Source organism: Rutilus rutilus, assembly GCF_951802725.1.
Source record: "Rutilus rutilus genome assembly, chromosome: 21".
Lineage (NCBI taxonomy): Eukaryota > Metazoa > Chordata > Actinopteri > Cypriniformes > Leuciscidae > Rutilus > Rutilus rutilus.
Window position 1 is genome coordinate 14678036 of NC_140226.1, and position 18396 is coordinate 14696431.

Genomic DNA, 18396 nt, shown 5'->3' on the forward strand with positions numbered 1-18396 from the left:
AGTCTCTCAGAACAAGCTAGAAAACTAAAAATACAAGCAAAACATTTTCCCAGAATACTCGTACACTCATTCACAGCGTGTCCTCTGTCCATTCATCCTCTGTGCTGCTCTGATGAAGTGATTCTCCAAGACAATGATGCTTTGGGAGCTGTGCATAAAGCGTAACCATTGGCATTGAAATGGATTAAACTTCAATCTGCGCTGGTTTCAATATCTCATTTGCAGTCTTAATTTTTGAATGAATACTGATCAAGCAATAAACACTATTTACAATAATAATTGAAACAGTAGTTCAGATTGTTTGTCCTTCAAAGAATAGATGAGAAATATTTGGGATTATACTGAAATCTCTCTTGTCTTGGCAGATCTGAGCACAGTTTTAGACCCTAGAAGAGAGAGAGGCTATGTGAGTTTTTGTTTTGTTTTTGCTGGAGAAAAATGAAAAGGCATAAGCATTTGTTCTTTATTTCTGTATTGGGAAAACAGTTGAGATGTTAAAGAAATCTCCTTCAGGAGTTTTCTTTGGGGAAGTTTCTTTTTAATTATGATTGAGATCCCTGCAATCTTTTTTTTATCTTATAGCTTATAGACAAAAAACAAAACAAAAAAATAGACCACTATCACATCACCCAGATTTGATTGACAGAAAGTGAAATAAAACGTAATTTACATTTTTTACATTCTTTATATTGTCCAATCATTCTAATATTTATTCTCATTTGAGATTGAGATTTACAAACTATATACTAAACATAACGTCCCCTGAACAAGTAAAAAAAATAAAAATCAATCTTTGTTTAAGACATCTCCAATAATGGAGTACTGAGGTGAGAAATGGCCTGTAGATAAATGTGCCCGACGGATAGCGAAAGCTCCTTTGCATAGTCTCACAATGAATGGCAGTTTTAAAATAAAACTATTTCATGGTGATACCACAAAATCCAAAAAACAATGCAAGAACTCGAAAGTGTTGAGATTGCTTTTCTAACAGTGAGTCGCTTGTGAATTGAAACCCAGTCTTGTCTAGCAAGTCCAAAACACCCAAATCAGAACAGGCCAGCACCCTGTCCACAGGTGAAAGGATCAGAAAATTGGCCCTCCCAGCTGTGGCCTCCACAGCTGCTTAAGCCAGATCTTACAAAGTGAGTTTAAACAGTCATGTGTTTGTCCTTGGGCAGGTATAGAGAACCTCTGATTATGGTGATGGTAAAAACAGCCTCTCGCTGAGATGACCATCTCGTGATGCTAAGGGCTTCTGGCCCAAATGATGTATCATTGTAGCTCTCAGCATGATAGCATGGAGTGGGGAGATCTGATAAGTGTGTTACAGGATGAGTTGTGTTCACTGGTCTGGCTTCAGCGTGTCACCATGCTGAGGAAATGGAGCCAGAGAAGAAACTCATGCTGAGAGAGCAGAAAGCATTTTGCGAGATTTTCTGGGGATCAGCTCTAGGGTGAGTCTGCGATGGGCAGAACTGTTGGTTTGGATCCGCACTGGTTGCTGATTATTGTGTCTTGGACTCAGGGCATGATGCATGGAAGATAAAATGTGCATTAGAGAAGTCCAAGTCCCAAAAACAAAGGAAAGCCTTAAAAAAAAATCCCTCAGCAGAATATTCAACCTGATTTAAGTGTTTTTTCCCCCAGTGATCTGATAATTGGTGTCATCACTTGGCATCTTCTATTAATTAGTGCTTGAAAAGTAACATCACACATAAATAAACTAAATTTAAAAAGGTGCCAGAATGGGTAACAGAGTTGCAAGTCTATAAAACAAAATGTTGGGCTGCAGATATTGATAAATTTATGTCCCATAAATTAAAGAAAAATATTAAATACAGTCATTTTTAAGTAATAGTTTGAGTAACCTGGTTGAATGGTTGAGTTTAACAAATGTAGTCAACAATCTCATTTTCTAAATTTGTACAAATATTGGTATTTACTTGTCTTTCCAAATTATGCTAATTCTTGAGCGTCACGTCACATTTTGAAATGTTTCATTTTTGTTCTCTAATACGGAAAATAATGTGGTAATACAGTTGTGAAAAATGTGAGATACAGCTAAATAATATGTTTTTGGTACTTAAAATGAATTGTTATAAATATGTTTTACTACAGTTGATTGGATATGAGTTCAGTAGATTGTCAAAATTGCATTGCATGATTTTATTTGTTTGATTCAGGCAAAGGCCCAAATTGACATTTAATGTGTTTAAAACTAGTTACTTTTCATGCTAGGTTAATTTAACTTTTGTAGATAGTAGTTTATCAAATATATCTAATAGGTCTCACATCAAAAAAACATTTGGATTTGTGCCTCTAGGGCTTTAAAAATTAATGAGACACCAAAGTACAACATATTCACGGAACGTGCCACAACGTAACAGATTCCCGTGTTGGTGATGGCAGTGTGCTTTGTTAGATCTGTCAGTTTCATAATGATATAACAAACTTTGGCAATGTCAGGACAGTGCAATTTCAGAAACCCTCCCAAAGGTCCTTGTACAGCTGTATTTTCTTCCTGGCATCATCAGCTTGATTGTAAAGTAAACATTCCCAAGTTGTTTCAACCAAATTCAGAGTCATTGATAAAAATGAATGCAATCAATCAAGGGCCCAAGAAATCCCAAGTATCATTAAAACATGAGAGAGAACAGAGATGCACCATGTGCAATCAGTTTGATTAATAGAGCTGCACTGCACTGCTAGAATCCCACAGGATTATTCCTATATGACGTTAACGGATTACTTTATATTTTTTACTACCAAGAAGAGATAAAAGATGTACTAAACTTTTGGGGGGGCTTCAAAGCAAATAAAGCAAAGGTAAACCAGAACAGAACAAGGCTGTAAATTCACACAATAACAAACCTTAAATAGCTTATGCTCAGAATCATGAACACTGTTATCAAATTAGCTCTTTAAAATGCCTGCAACAGTGAGTGGGATTTAAATGACATATTTTCTTAACAAGTACTCTGATACCAAAGAATGAACATTCAGTGTTTACCAGATGTATACGCTTTTGCAGTAATATATTCCTTTGTTCAGTTCTTTTGTTAAATCATAGAAAAAATCAACTCTAAATGGCATACTTTACAAATAATAGATACAAATGTATCATCTTAATCATCTTAATTATACTTTTTCTGGCCAATAATTTTTACCAAATGATCCCTAAATACCTTTGAAGAACATTATCAACTTCAGTGTTCTTCAAAGGTTAAACTGTTCCTGTTGAGCACAGGTAGAGAATGGTGCTAGCAACGCCAATGTCGTGGGTTTGATTCCCAGACACACACTGTAAAAAAAGAAAAGTTGACTTAACTTAAAATTATAAGGCAACTTGCTGCACTGATTTTTTTGAGTTGACTCAACTAAAACATCTCTATAGTTGAGTTGACTCAACTATAACATCTCCAGTTGAGTAAACTCTGTTAGTTGAGTCAACTCAAAAAATCTGTGCAGCAAGTTGCCTTATAATTTGAAGTTAAGCTAACTTTTCTTTTTTTACAGTGCACATACTGTAAACATGTGCAGTTGCTTTGTATAAAAGCATCTTACAAGTGTATAAAAATAAACGAAACATTTAGCAAATGCAGAGTTTCCTAAAATTATAAAAAGTCATAATTTACTCACCCTGGTGTTGTTCGAATGCCGTATGCCCTTCTTTCTTTTATGGACCACAAAAGGAGAATTTCTTTTAAAATGTCCCGCTTGCGCTTGTCCATGTATTGGCAGTGAATAGCGACACGCATCAAGCTAAAAAAAGATGCAAAAGTATCAAAGAATGATAGTATTTCAAACGTAGTTCCGGTCCAGATTACTCAGTAAAGAAAGTACACGGATACTTTTTTGGGGCGATTTCTAGGTGTTGTATTTCATGTCGCGTTTTTGTTAATCTTGAGTGAACTGCGTCACATGAACATGCACGTAGCCGTGCACTGAAGGTCAGGTTTTCAGTTGAATAATACATTAAATATCATATTGTGTACCCCCAGAACACATGTTGCATGGGACCAGGGTGAGTCATTTATGACTTAATTTTCATTTTAGGGTGAACTATCCCTTTAAATTCCATGTATAGTATCCATGATTGTGATAGTTTCATATTTAGGTGATGTTATTTGTGGAATCAGACAAGTTTGTCTTTGAGTGTCTAGACCAGCTATTTTTAGGATGCATGTATGAAGTGGAACTATTAGAAAGTTTGAGACAGCTCCAATTTGCCCTTGTCGCTTAGCATAACCGAAGTATAACAACGTCATATCAATTTCTAACGCCAAGGGCGAACTGCAAAAGAGTAAAATGGTTTTGGAGTGGTTGTCAATCAAAGAGTATGAGCTTCATGTTGAAACTTAATTGAAAAAACATCTCATGATATTTATATAGGGGTGTCATTGCCAAAGGGCATTTGCAGCATCTTAAAGAAGCCAACAAATTAAAAACATTGTTTAGGTATTCATTGTTGTCGCATAGTTCCTCAATTAAGAAAAATAGTATCTGTTACGCTCGCCTCAGCTCAAGCGTATTTGCTATTTAACAAGATGTCAAAAAACATGTTTTCCAACATGAGTAAATAGCTTGACTATACTGTTGTCAAACATTAAATCCTCTTTCTCATGGTCATATGATGTCCTTATATATGGGTTTTTGGACACTCTGACCAAGTCAACCGTTGTACATTTACACCGGAAAGTGACCATGTTGGTGTTTAATGACCATGCTTAGTGCTTTAGAAACTGAGAGACAGTGAGAGCTTGAGATCGGGGCAACAGCATGTGCACTAAAGCCGGCTTCAGACGGAAGACTAACATTGGTTGACTTACGCTTTGCCACCAGCAGGCATTAGACAGCTATACTCACTGTGAATCACTACAGCAAACTTCATCTGAATACATTACCAACTGATTATCAATGCTCAATAAACAGATGGGGTTACAGTATATTTGGACTCTACATGGCCTAAGGATGATTAATCACACTGACTAACGAGTCCCTATTGTACAGGAGTTTCAATACATACAAACAGGAATTGTTCAAAGACATTTTAAAATAAAAAAATCCAGCATAAAATAATACAGTATATGAAATTTGTTGGTTTGCATCTGCTTTGGATGATGATTGGATGCCGAATGGTTCGGCACGGCATGATTACAAACCGGTCTCAGCCTGGAATTCTGCTGGTAGAATGCGTGTATAGTGACATCGCCACTCAGGATTGGCCATTTTCTATCCAAGCGCACTATTTAAGTGAAGTTAACTCAAAAATGAAAAGAAATACCTGATATTTACATCTCATGTGGTCTGTAAACTCTTGCGTAATGCAACGACCGACACATTTGTATTACATTCCAAAGAGCTCCAGTATCAGTCCTACAGTGGACAATGAAATATATCTATATCGGCTGGGCCGGATCAACGCAAAATGGAACGGTTAAATCTCTCATTTAGTGCAAGTCAATGGGATTTATTAATCTGTTTTATCACCTACCAGCGAAAATCACGAATCTGTTTCTTTTAAGTTCTGAATTAGCTGCATGATTTGATCCCGCAAACAGCGCGTGCCGAATTGCGATCCAAATTTTAATACTTGGGGTTTAGAGGTTTTGAAAAAATATTGGTGCTTGCTTTAGTAAACTCTACCAATAAAAGATATAAAATAAAAGGGAATTTGTCACATTGACAGGTCATTCATTGATTATATTACACAAAATGACATGATCGGTTCCATATAATGAAACTGTGTATCATGTAAAATGTTGACGAACTAAATATTTATAATATCACTGCTCACAGTAAGCCTACTCATTTAATTAATCATACAACATCACAGATGACTGTTGTCACCAATGATACATCATGGAAGGCAGCCACTCATCAAACAAAATCTCCTTGAAAATGAATCACCATTGTGCAACAAAAGCACATATTTATTTAGTCAGAGAGCTTTTCTGCCAAATGTGACTGCTTGTATGATGCTCAAATGCTGCCAGACATGTGAGGAGAACTTGACGTTTGGTTAGACCACGTTTTCTAGATCCTTAAATCTGTTTGCATTACACATTCCTCAGATAAAGCTGTAATTGCATTTGATTTTATTTATTATTTATTTAGTATTATTACTTCAATTTAAGTATTCAATTATTTATTTATTTTTTCAAGACAAATACAAATTGATAAAAATCTTCAAGGTCCTTCAAGTTCTTTGCTTTCCCAGCATTCTCTGCACATTTGAGTTCTCCAGTGGCTACATGTAACAGGATAATAGTTATTATTTTGTTGTGTAGGACATGTATGTGTTATGCAATTTACAGTGCAGTAAAACATTAGATTTTTTTTATTATTAAAAAAAAAAGAAGCATCTTATAGATTCTGCAAGTGGTATGTTAACTTATAAACATTGTAGAATGGTGTAAGTTGATGCATTCATTTGACGGTCAAGCCATGAAAAATCCCTTTCATTATTTCAGTCATTTTAGCTGCTAATTAAATAGTCATTAGGAGTTGCAGCTCATTTATGATTGCCCTGAGGAGGAATGACAGACTTTTCGAAGGGGCACATTTTGCTACCTCCAGGCTATATTTAAAGAAAACAGCAATAACTAAGCCAGTCATTTTCTTTTCTTTTTTTTTCAGTTTAGTGCACAATGAAACAAACTAAAATATATCAGCATGAATCTCATCATTGCTTTAATTCATTTGACAATTTTGATTTGCATTTAATAATGTTGCAACTATAAGAAAACCTTTGCCAAGCTCTGCGATGCTGTAATTATGACAGTAAACGAGCAATTATATTTTTTATGTGTTTCCCCGTAATCCAATGTGAAAGGACGCGGAAACACTGGGGTTTGGAACATTGCGAAGATAAGTAGCTTATCTCTCTTTCTGCAGGTGTTTGAGATTGCGATCCAATCAGGGAATTTCAGAAGGAATTCATTGACTCGTGATCACTTGTAGATCCAGTATGTTTGTGAAAAAACAAAAGGCATTTAATTCTTTTTTGGATTCACTAATATGCCAAACTATTGGCATGGTTGTCACTTCAGTATGATTAACAATGTGTAGCATGAGAATGCAGCTCAGTTCATCTGAGAGAGGTATTTGTAAAAAGAATTGGCTGTATATGCTTATTTTTGATATGATTATCTAAATAATTCAGTCATTGGGATTGTTGGTATATATGTGATTATATTCTGAATTGAATAGTATAATGAAAACTGTGCAGTATACATGGCACTCTGCCTACTATTTTGTTTATAAATGATCAGATGACCTTATTGCATTGCATGTTTTATTCAGCGAGTGGTAGTTATCATATCAGAAGCAAATATGCTTTTTAGCATTTTAATACAACTTATGTAAAAATGCCTTAACTCTTGGCAGTCCAATCAAGAAATGGATTTTGTGTGTATGTGTGTGTGTATTGTTTAATGTATTGGTTTTAAATATTACAAATTTCCATCATATCATTGTATATTTGACCAGTGATTGACTTTTTCTTTTAAAGCAGGACTCTTTAAAGCATGAAATTGATTTTTTTTTTTTTTTCGTCTTCTGTCTTTGATGTATTTATGACTTTTCAAAATGTTTTCCTGCAGCTCCAGGGTGATTAATTACATGTTTTTACAGTTCACTTGATTGGCTTAAAAAAGGGCAGTGTCAGTAAACGAGCACTCATAAACATACATAATATTTATAGCAGAAATAGTAAGAGTAGTGTGCTAGTATGCTATTCCATAAGATTTGAAGACTTTCCTAACATGCATTTTCCCAATGTTCTTGGCTGTTTAACAATTTTGTTTTCACAAACCTGTCATTTAAACCCTAATCATTATAGAGAACAAAAGAGCAGGATAAACTGTGATAGATAAACTATGTGTATTCTTTTGATTATAATAAATCATAATCATTATAAGTAGGGAAGAAATTACATCAGCTTTCTTTTAGCACACTTTTGAGCCACAGAAATTGCAATGTATTATATGAAAATCCCAAAAAGGTTTTTTTATGTTATTTTTTATTTTATTTTTTTTTTTACTGTGAAGGACCAGGAACTGTGTGTGTGTTTATATGCTGCTAGGCCAACTGTGAAATTTTCTCTGTACATTCTTGATAAGTCCACTTTAAGACCCCTGTCTTTCTCATTTAAGGTGATACAAGGAAATCCTCCACGTCGGATATGAGGTCCTTGGGTCGGTGTTATCTAGCCGGAAAGCCGAGAGCAATTTGGGTGTAATTTCTAAAACAGCAATCTCTGTAAGTGCAACAGAGCGAGGAATTATGGAAGCATGGCTTGTCCGTATGCTTGGTGCGTGGACATTGAAAATTATTAAATAATTAACTGCTCAGAGACGACTCTTCAAAAAGAACCAATGAACATTAGAATCCTCAATGGGACAATAACAATGATAAGAATGTTGGTAATTGCGTTTAGAGAATTTTCTATATGAGACTATCCGAGGCTTGTCGTGATGAAATTGTGTCATTTGGACGATTCAAAAAAGCTATTAAGTCTTTCTGTGAAACTGAAGCTAACCTTTTGAACAGGAAGTTTCTGTAGTGTTGGACTTCAGGTCAAACCCAACATTACAGATCGATTAAAAAAAGCGCATTGATGCCACATCTGGCAGGGGCACGGTGGGGCTGGAAGGATGACTCTGAGGTGCTCAGAGGGAAGAGCAGTGCTTAATTTTCAATTGGACCATTCTGCAAGGAAAAGGGCAACTCTCTCAGCAGAAACCGCACTACAGATGCCATTCATTTAAGAGCTGCTCGAGTGTGTCATCTCATTCCAATAAAAAGCCCAAAGGTTACTGTCCCAGCCCCCTCCTGTCTCTCTAACACACTCCCCATCTATTTTTTTCTTTTCACAACCACCCTCTGTCCATTAAGTTAATGGACCCATCGTGATGTAGCACACATTTCCAGTTCTCCAGTGTTGACAGATATACTGGGTGACGATGGAAGTGTTTGATTGTGCATCTAAAGTGTACAACTCAATACTTTCGCACTCACAGACCCCTTTCAGTGCTCCACTTATCCTAAAGTAAAGTTCTTAACTAGATAAGCCAGTAAAGAATAATGGAGGAAATCACAACAGGCTTAGATGGGGGATTCCCTCCTTAAAGAGAAAAAAGCCTTTTTGAGCACGACGACTTAATCAATTTGTTCTGCCGCTGATTCAGAATCTTAAAAGGAAAAGCCTTTCAGGATTGTGACATAATTACTTTTTTTTAATACTCATTTAAAATGCAGATGTTGGCCGCTAACAACGCTGCAGCATCAGAGGCGAAAGAAATCTGTGGTTCATGTGGGAATGAATTCAGATGAGAGGAAAGCTCCATTAGACTTGGGCATAATTGATAATTACCCTGTGTTTGCGTAAATACATCTCGCGGGCCAGTTGGCCATAATTTATCTGCCTTTCCATAATGCCTCCCTGAGGATCTATGCCAGGAAAGTTTTTGAAGAGAAAAAAAAAGAGATAATGCAAACCTCAATGGACTGTAACATTCAGTCCACTGAAAGCGAGTTTGATGAACCCATGTGCAGCTTTATTGAAAATAATCCAAGGTGAAAAAAACATAAAACAAAACAACTGAAGTAATCTTGACAAAGAACATAACATAGATGTGAATATAAACATGAACTAGACAACACTGGACTCACTAACAGGGTTACATGACTAGTTTCAGCGGAAGAGTGACCTCTGACCCGACGTAGGAGTAGCATAAGTAGCACAATTAGGTGAGAGTAGACGCCTCTCGTGGTTCGAACAAATAGGGCTGGGCAACAAACTCAAGCTCCTCTTCTCTTATATCGAAATCCTCTGATATTTCTCTTTAAAAATCCTTGTTTTAGACTATTAATAAGTGACCGGTGTTTCGTTTTGCTCTGTCTTCTGCGTTTCCGCGTTTGTAAATACGGCATGCGTCGGGTCAAAGGTCACTCTTCCGCCGGAATTAGACTAGCGTATGGCCTTTACCGGAAGCCAGTGATTATATTTTATAAAGTTATAAGTATGGATATTTTTCTTCGCCTCAGAAGGCCATTATTAACCCCGTGGATTACTTTTATGATGGATGGATCGCTTTTTTGGGCTTCAAAATCTGTGGTATATTCACTCCCATTATAAAGCTTAGAAGAGCCAGGATTTTTTTTATATAACTCTGTGTTTGGCTGAAAGAATAAAGTCATATGGCTTAAGGGTGAGTAAATTATGGGATCGTTTTCACTTTTGGGTGAACTAACCCTTTAAAAACACTCAAAGACATAATGCACAGATCCAATATACTGATGTTGTTACACATGCGTTGTCTTTCTTGACTGTTTATACTCACTTAAGATATAACCGACTATGTTAGGATACTCGCTAAGATGGGCATGAATGACATCATTTTGTGTGAAATTGTCCATTCAAGCGCAAGAAGACGTGAAAGAGAACTCAATTCAGTATCGAATGTGTGCACACAAAACTTCTCACACAGCGTGCGAGTGCCGAATTGAGTTCTCTTTCACGTCTTCTGGTGCTTGAACGTTTAAATTGGCAAGGCTTAAAAACACGTGCCAATGATAAACTTTAATGACGATGCAGCACTGATCTGATCGGGACAGTGACAGTTTCGGCAACTCATGGCCATCAGGCAGTCCCGTCGAACCCTGCATTTAGAGCTAGCAAATCGTAAAATCAACACTTAGCCATTAGCCATTGGCTAATTTAAGCAGGGTTGCCAACTTTTGAGTTTAGCTTGGAGTTAGAATTATGAAAGGCGGGGTAAAACTGTTCTTGTTCAAAACTGTTGTTGTAAAACAAAAAGGCCAACCCCCCCCCACACACACACACACACACACAAAAACCTTGCATCACAATAAGTGTATTGTGATTGTCAAAAACATTTGGTAACTAAACAGAATTTCATTAAGTTTAGTGACATGTGATGCTTACACGGTACTATAGCCTACTGCTTTTATTAGTGCTTGACACAAATTTCACGATTTAATTCATAAGCTTGCGATACGATTCCTGAAATCACTGAAATTCAGTGGTGTTTAGTGTTGTTTGGACCCCAGTGTCCACTGACTCCACTAAAGAAACACGAGGGTGAGTTAAATGATGGCATAATTTTCATCTTTGGGTGAACTATCCCTTTAAGACATTCCATTTTAGAATGGCTCTGAACACCATTGGCTTGGTAATTTTTATTACCAATAACCTCTGTGACCCTGAGAGATGAATATGAACATGCATTTATCCTTCATCACCATTATCTTCTGAATGAGTGCTGCAGACATATTGAATAGATATTGAAGACTATCTTGGTTTTATTGCAAATCATATTTCAGGTGGCTAATCGTTTATGGCTTTTATCTTCAAGAGCTGTATGTCATATTGTTTGCGACATGTGGTGCCACAAAAGCAGTAATGGAAGCATAATTGGCTATTGAAAACAAAGAAAATATGAGATGAGAAATAACAATGGGAAATGAATCACTGCATGTATCCTGCCGATAAACAGCTCGAGAGAAATGCCCTTTGGATACTGGAAGGATTTGGGTAGACAAACTGTGTTTGAAATTATTCCATATAGAATAAGAAGGCGAGTGTTTCTGTGACTTTATAGTTGAAACATTCTATTCGGGTATGTGTAACTGCATTGATCAGATGATATCTGTGTTGTGATGAAACTGAACAAAAAGCTTTGTTTTAACTTGTTCTCCTTGACTGAATTTTCCATTTGAGATGTAACGTGGCCCTTTCTCTCACTGTGGCAATAATCAGCTCACTGAACCGAGCGGACACACCAGTTCTCGTTCCGTCCTGGCCGGGAGACATGGACGTCTTCCGATGACAGAGATCTGTGGATGCTTGTCCTGAACACTCTGACGTGTTGATAGGCTTTCTAAAGATAGAAAGCACCCCCATGATAAATACTCCCAATTGACTGAACTCAGCAGCTGACAGACCTGAAAGCATTTTTATGCATTTTACTGTTCTGTTGCTGCACTGCAGAGACTATAAGACGAGGTCTGTGAGGTGAATAATCCCAAAAAGGAAATAAATGCTCTGTGATGTGTGAGAGAGCGAATGGTTTTAAGATGATCAGCTGAAGCTGAAATCAACATCAATTCCTAAAAGAAACGGAAAGTGGTTCCTAAAAAGTGGTGGTGATGACTATTGATTAATTAAGCAACAAAGTGCATTTTTCTTTTTGTTTAGATATTCCACATATCAGGAAATACCAGATTAATTCAATCATGACAACTCTCGAAATGGTTTAGCATTTTGTTAAATATGGTAATGTTAAAGTATTTGGTCTTTGGGCAGACTAAAAAAGGGTTAACTTTAAGGCTGTAGCGTTTTTAGCCAGCTGAAAATGCCTAGCTGTGGACTCTTGAGAGCGTTTTGGCAGCGCAACGTTGTTAATTTGGGTGTGTTTCTCCATCCCCAACGTCCCTGACGAGAACGTCGGTCTCCTCGGCCTTGAACCGCTCCTGTCGTGCGCCTGGCAAATCAGCCGTTATAATAGGAATCTGCTTTAGAACAAGCGCGCCTGCTCTTAAAGGGAATGTGAGATGTCGCTCTGATTGGTTTATTTCACGTTACGCCCAAACCACACCTATGAATAATGAAGCTACTTCAGACCAACCCCTTTTAGATTTGCGCCAGGCGCAAGAGTCATTTATCCCGCCGGGAAAATAGCAACAGCGCCAAGACCCGCCCACAAAGTTACTTGCGCTTTGCGCTTTGACACTTGCGTTTCAGATCGTTAAAATAGGGCCCATAGTTTGTTTATGTATTATTTCGACATAAAAATATACGATGTAAAGTATTTGCTCTGGCTCTTGTTTTATATTATTTTGTTCCGTTATTATGCTTATTGTTGTCATCTGTTGACGTTGTACAAGCAGGATGTGGCGGTTGGTCGGTGTTGAATTTGTCCCGCCCCTCCTCCTCTGTGATTGGACAGCTGGGTAACAAGTGACAGTGATGAGCACTGCGTTTTACCCAAAGTTGAACATTATTCAACTCTCGGCGACCTGTAAAACAACGCTGAGCGCTCAACGCTTCGGTGTGAAATAGACGCTCAGTTTAAAAACAATTGGAAAAATGCGCTAGCCGCAGGAAAGTAACGCTTTGGTGGACACGGGATGCAAATAATTATGTTTACGTTTATTTCAACTGGGTTTAACAAGTGAATCAGTCATGCATTTCTGTTTCTGCTTACTATGTCTGCGAAAGGAATTCCTCTCAGAAACGTACAAAAAAATATAATGAGACTGTTCAGATAAAATTCTTGCGAGTTGCTGACCTGTGATCCGAGAGGCAGTCTATTAACTGGCTTACTAAACACAGTAATGATGGACAGCTGGTGAGGGTCGAGGGGCTGCCTTCAAATTTAGAGAGTGCAAGATAGAAAGCAATACAAAAATAACATGCTTATCAGTGTAAAAAAACAAGTTAAAAAGTTAAATTATGCCCTAAAATTGGAAAATTGAACAAATATATTATTTGTATTGAATATTGATTAAACTAAATTATATATAGGCTATATATATATGTATATGTATTTTTTTTATTTATTTTTTATTTATTTTTTTAATATTCAGTACAAATAATATATTTTTCAATTGTCCAATTTTATTATTTACATTGATATTAAATTGCCTCAGATTTGATGTTTTTTCATTTCAGCTGATGACTGCATAGTCTCAAACAAGTGCTGTGATAATGTTAATTGCTATTTAGTGTTTTGGTAAAAATCAAAGGACATATTTAACCTTGTGGTTGTTGTAACTATGAAGTAAGCATTTGATCAGACGGTTCAGTGTTCAAAGCTACTCACCTTCAAAGCCTCAGATTGATATTAAAATGATGCTTTTTCATAAGAGGAGAGTAATATATTTACCATAGTGACCTCACACGGGAGTTGTAAAAGCAAGGACCTGTCTGTGTGTGGTGGAGGAGACTGTCGTTGAGGTGCTAGGGAGAGACAGGGGAGCTAATTGGGGTCAAAAACATTTCTGCTGGCGACACAGATGGCGGCCGTCTGGGGCCTGCGAGATTTAAACATCATTGTGGTTGTGGCCTTGAATTATACTTTTCAAAATGGAGTCTACCTCAAGGACTAGCAAATAGTAGCATTTCGCGAGTGTTATTTTGATTTATTTTAAAATATTGTATAAAGTAGTTTTCAATACAAAACACAGAAAAAAGGAGGCTTTACCTCGTAAATGTATATATTTTCTATTCCTTAACCTTGAACCCAACACAGAAACATTTCCGAATTTTTATTAAAACATTATTTAGCATGTTTATTAAGCTGTTTTTCTCATGGTGACTGGTTTCCACAATATAGGTGATTTCAGGTCTTTCTGGGGACTTTAGGTCCTTTTAAGAAAAGTTCTAGGGGTTTTGTCCCCAAACAGCTAAGTAAACATACAGGCGCACATCTCTCTTTTTGGAAAAGAAATAACTTGGATAGATACCAATAATATGACTTTTAGAGCTGTGCTAGACAGTGTGTCTTTGTAGTTTAACCTTCAGATGTGCATACATTATAATCCCGAAATAAACGTGTGACTTTTTGAAGTGGTCTTGCAGTCACATGCTCATAGACGTCACTGAACAGATCACAGCGTTTTCTCTGCTGCTGTGCTGCTCTGACTGTGTACGACTGCCAAGCACAGTGCAGTCTGAACTCTAGCAATGCGAGTTTCCTTTATTCCATTCGCACTCGCGTATACTTTTGCAATAATTTGTAGAGCAAAGTTCTTGGTTTTTATAGATAATGCACTCAAAAATAACCCAAAAAAGAGAAAAAGTGTCATTCAAAAATAATCATGTAATCAATTTTACACAAGATTTATTTGCAGTATAGTATTTATATGGCAAAGGTCTCTGTAATGGTATTTAGGAATTGTTTTATTTTCAATTTTTTGTGCATTTAATTATTTTGTTACCACCGTTGCTCTCCCGTGGGCCAGAAGGAGCAGAAAGACAGACAGATCCAAAGGTCCCTGTCCCTCTGTGACGCACATGACGGGAGTCAAATCAATGAGATGAGGCTGAATCAATGAGATGTCAATGCGTCTTATCATTGCCTGTTGCAGCTTGACGATGATCTCACAGCTACAGGCAGAGGACATCCTGGGTGTCTGGCAATTTTCCTTCACTCTTTACTCTGATATTTGAAAGAATATTTGAATATATTTTAGTTTGTTTAGAAAGAAAAACATTGAAAGCAAATAGTATCTGGTGTTCCTTTCAGACTTTTTAAGGGTGAATGCAATGGGTTTGTGTGTCCAACCATCATTCACTTGCCTCTCACACGCTTTGGCTTCCTTGTTGCTACAAGTGAGACTGATGGAGTGTACTAACTGGCAAACTCTTAATGGGATTTCTTTACCACTGCAGTGATTCACAAGAAAGGCAGTTTGAGGTTTAAACTCGGCTGATGGAGAGAGCTGCCCTATTGCTCCGTGCACCTGGTCAAGGGAAGATGTTCCAGATAAACTGCTGAAGGAAAGGTGGTGCGTTTGTAACATGTCCAAGAGAAAAGTGAATGTCCAGAGCTACTCTCAGTTGTCATGAGGCTCTTATGGGCACTGATACTGCATCTGCTGTTAGGTCATTCACAGGAAACGGTGCCATTTGTGTCCCCATGACTTATACTGATATAATGAAGATACATATAAATATACTTTTGTTTTACTGACATTTCCCCTTTAAAATGAATAGTCTGATTTAAAAAAAAAAAAATTGACTACATGGCTGAAATTAAAGTCCATTATTGGCTATTTTGCACTGAAAAAGAAAAGAAAACTTGTTTCAAAAAAGAAATGTCAAACAGAAAAGTACAATTCACTGTTGTTATTATTATTATTTACCAAACTTACTTTAGCAGTTTAAATAAATGGGAATGGCACATTTATTAAGAAATTCTGGTAAATATTTTGTTTATTCGGCATTAAAAAGACAAAACTTGCTGTTGACTGTACATTCTCTTATAAGCCAAATATCAAATTACACCATAACCTCTCCATTACCTCATTCAATATCGCCAGAATAAGAAAAGTACCCAGAAGGCCTACATCACCCACAATCTAATTTGAGTCATTTTGCGTATGGTAAAGGCCCAGATGAGGTTCTTTGTCATAGGCAATGACTCCTCCCCATAAACATGCTCAATTCATTTGACTCCTGCATAATGTGAAACTATATTCTGCCACAGGACTCATTAGAAAAGGACCATAAAAACAGCGATACACCTGCACCACTGAGAGCTCCATGTGTACAGCATCTCTTTTGAAATTCACTAATGCAGCGGATGTTTTAATGCATCAAACACAAACCTCAGAATTTAATTGCTATTCAGTAATGGAAAACTGAAAGATGATGTGATCACATTAAAGTAAAAGTATAGAACTGAAACTGTAACATGTAAAATCCATAAAAGATAAATGGGTCAACCAAAGAAATGTCTGGGCCATATTACATTAAAAAATTTAAATAAAAAAAATGATATATAAATATTTGCAATGACAATTTTATAATTATTTTAAATTCTTTTCAACATTTATCAACATTGAACTAAATTGAGCTGGATAATGACTCTATTGCCTTTCTGTAGAGCCATTTATAGCTGTATTGAACTCATTTCATAATTGATGAACGTTGAAACAGTTATTGAACTGTAACTGAATTGAAACATAATTGAACTAAATTGATCTGAACAATGACACTACTCTGTTCTGTAGAGCTGCTTTACCGCTAAAATTGAACTCTCTGAGTGTTTGGCATGGTAATATGAAATGTTTTTAATAGACAATATTAAAACTCTTAGATAAAGGTGGTATGGTTGGAGCCGTGTTTCTTGATTGTTAATAATAGAATATTCATGTCTAAGTTATCTAGTTTTAATTTCCTTACACTCAATTGGATAGAATCATCTCAGAACGGTCTCAGCGTGTTCGAGTACAAAACACGATCAACTGATCTATGTACATCTACTGATGTTCCTCAGGGATCTATTTTGGGTCCATTGTTTTTTGGTTTATGTATAAATTATCTTCATTCTGTATGTCCTGGCATTAATATACAAATGTATGCGGATGATACTGTAATTTATTTACATGGTAGTAGTTTGAAACAAGTTGCTAATGAACTTACAAATTCTATGGTTAATGTATCGGCATGGTTAAAAGGAAAATTGTTTGCAACTAAATGTCTAAAACAGTATGTTTTTTTTTTTTTTTCAATCAAACAGTATCGGTAAAGAGCCAGATGTTTTTGTGCCAGGGATGAGGCTGCAGGTAGTTTCTCAATATAAATGAGAACCTTGGAATATTGATTGATTCTAAACTTACATTTAAAGCTCAGGTTAAAAAGCAGGTTAAGCTTAATCTTTACAATTTTAGGATCACTAGAGATTATATGTTGTTAGAGGCAGCTAAGATGTTTATGCATTCTATGGTTATTTCTGCCATTATTTATTGTTTAACAACCTGGTCTCTGGCGAGTTCAGTGACTCTAAAACCATTAGAGTCTTTATACAAACTTCCACTTAGGACCCTATTTTAACGATCTAGCGCATGGTCTAAAGCGCATGGTCTAAAGGGCATGGCGCAAGTGCACTTAGACCGTGTCTGAATACACTTTTGCTAGTTTAACGACGGGAAAAATGGTCAGCACGCGTGGTCTAAAAGGGTTGTCCCTATTCTCTTAAAGAGTAATGGGTGTGTTTTGGGCGTAACGTGCAATAAACCAATAAGAGTGTCTTTTCCCATTCCCCTTAAAAGCCAGTTGTGCTTGCACCATGGCGGTTTGCTATTTACATGACGGAATTTGAAAGCAGAAAGACTGAACGCTTCTCCAGAGAGGAAACGGATCTGCTCGTGCACGAGGTTAAAGCGCGCAAGCAGACCATCTACGGGACAAGCCGGATTTTACCATATCTTTATGTACACAATATTAATCTTTTACATTGTATCCTTTTATTTTTAATATTTGGCTAGTTTGTGTGCTGCTGTGCGTCCCTGTGTGTGTAATAAGCAGAGTGTATGCGCGTTGTGCACCCGCCTATAGGTGCATATTACTAATGTGCCCTTTAAATAACAAAAAAAATACTGCGCTATTGACTTTAGACCAGGTTTTTGTTGGCCATGGGCACACAAATGGGCCCAAATGCATTTGCTATTTAAACAACGTGGCGCAGGACGTGAAAAAGATAACTGCGTCGGGCTGAAACTAGCAAAATACACTATTCACTAGCCTGGCGCCGCATTGCTCTGGGTTGATAGGGCCCTTAAAGTTCTTGATAAGAAACCGGTACACTTTCATCACTGTTCAATATTACTGCTGAGTTGGGAAAATATGATTAATTATGAAAA

General features: G+C 36.8%; 1 protein-coding gene across 1 annotated transcript in view; it reads right to left on the bottom strand.

The window, feature by feature from the left end:
- The window catches only part of nrxn3a (neurexin 3a), a 759351-nt gene that overhangs the window by 1983 nt on the left and 738972 nt on the right, over positions 1-18396 (bottom strand). The window lies entirely within an intron of this gene.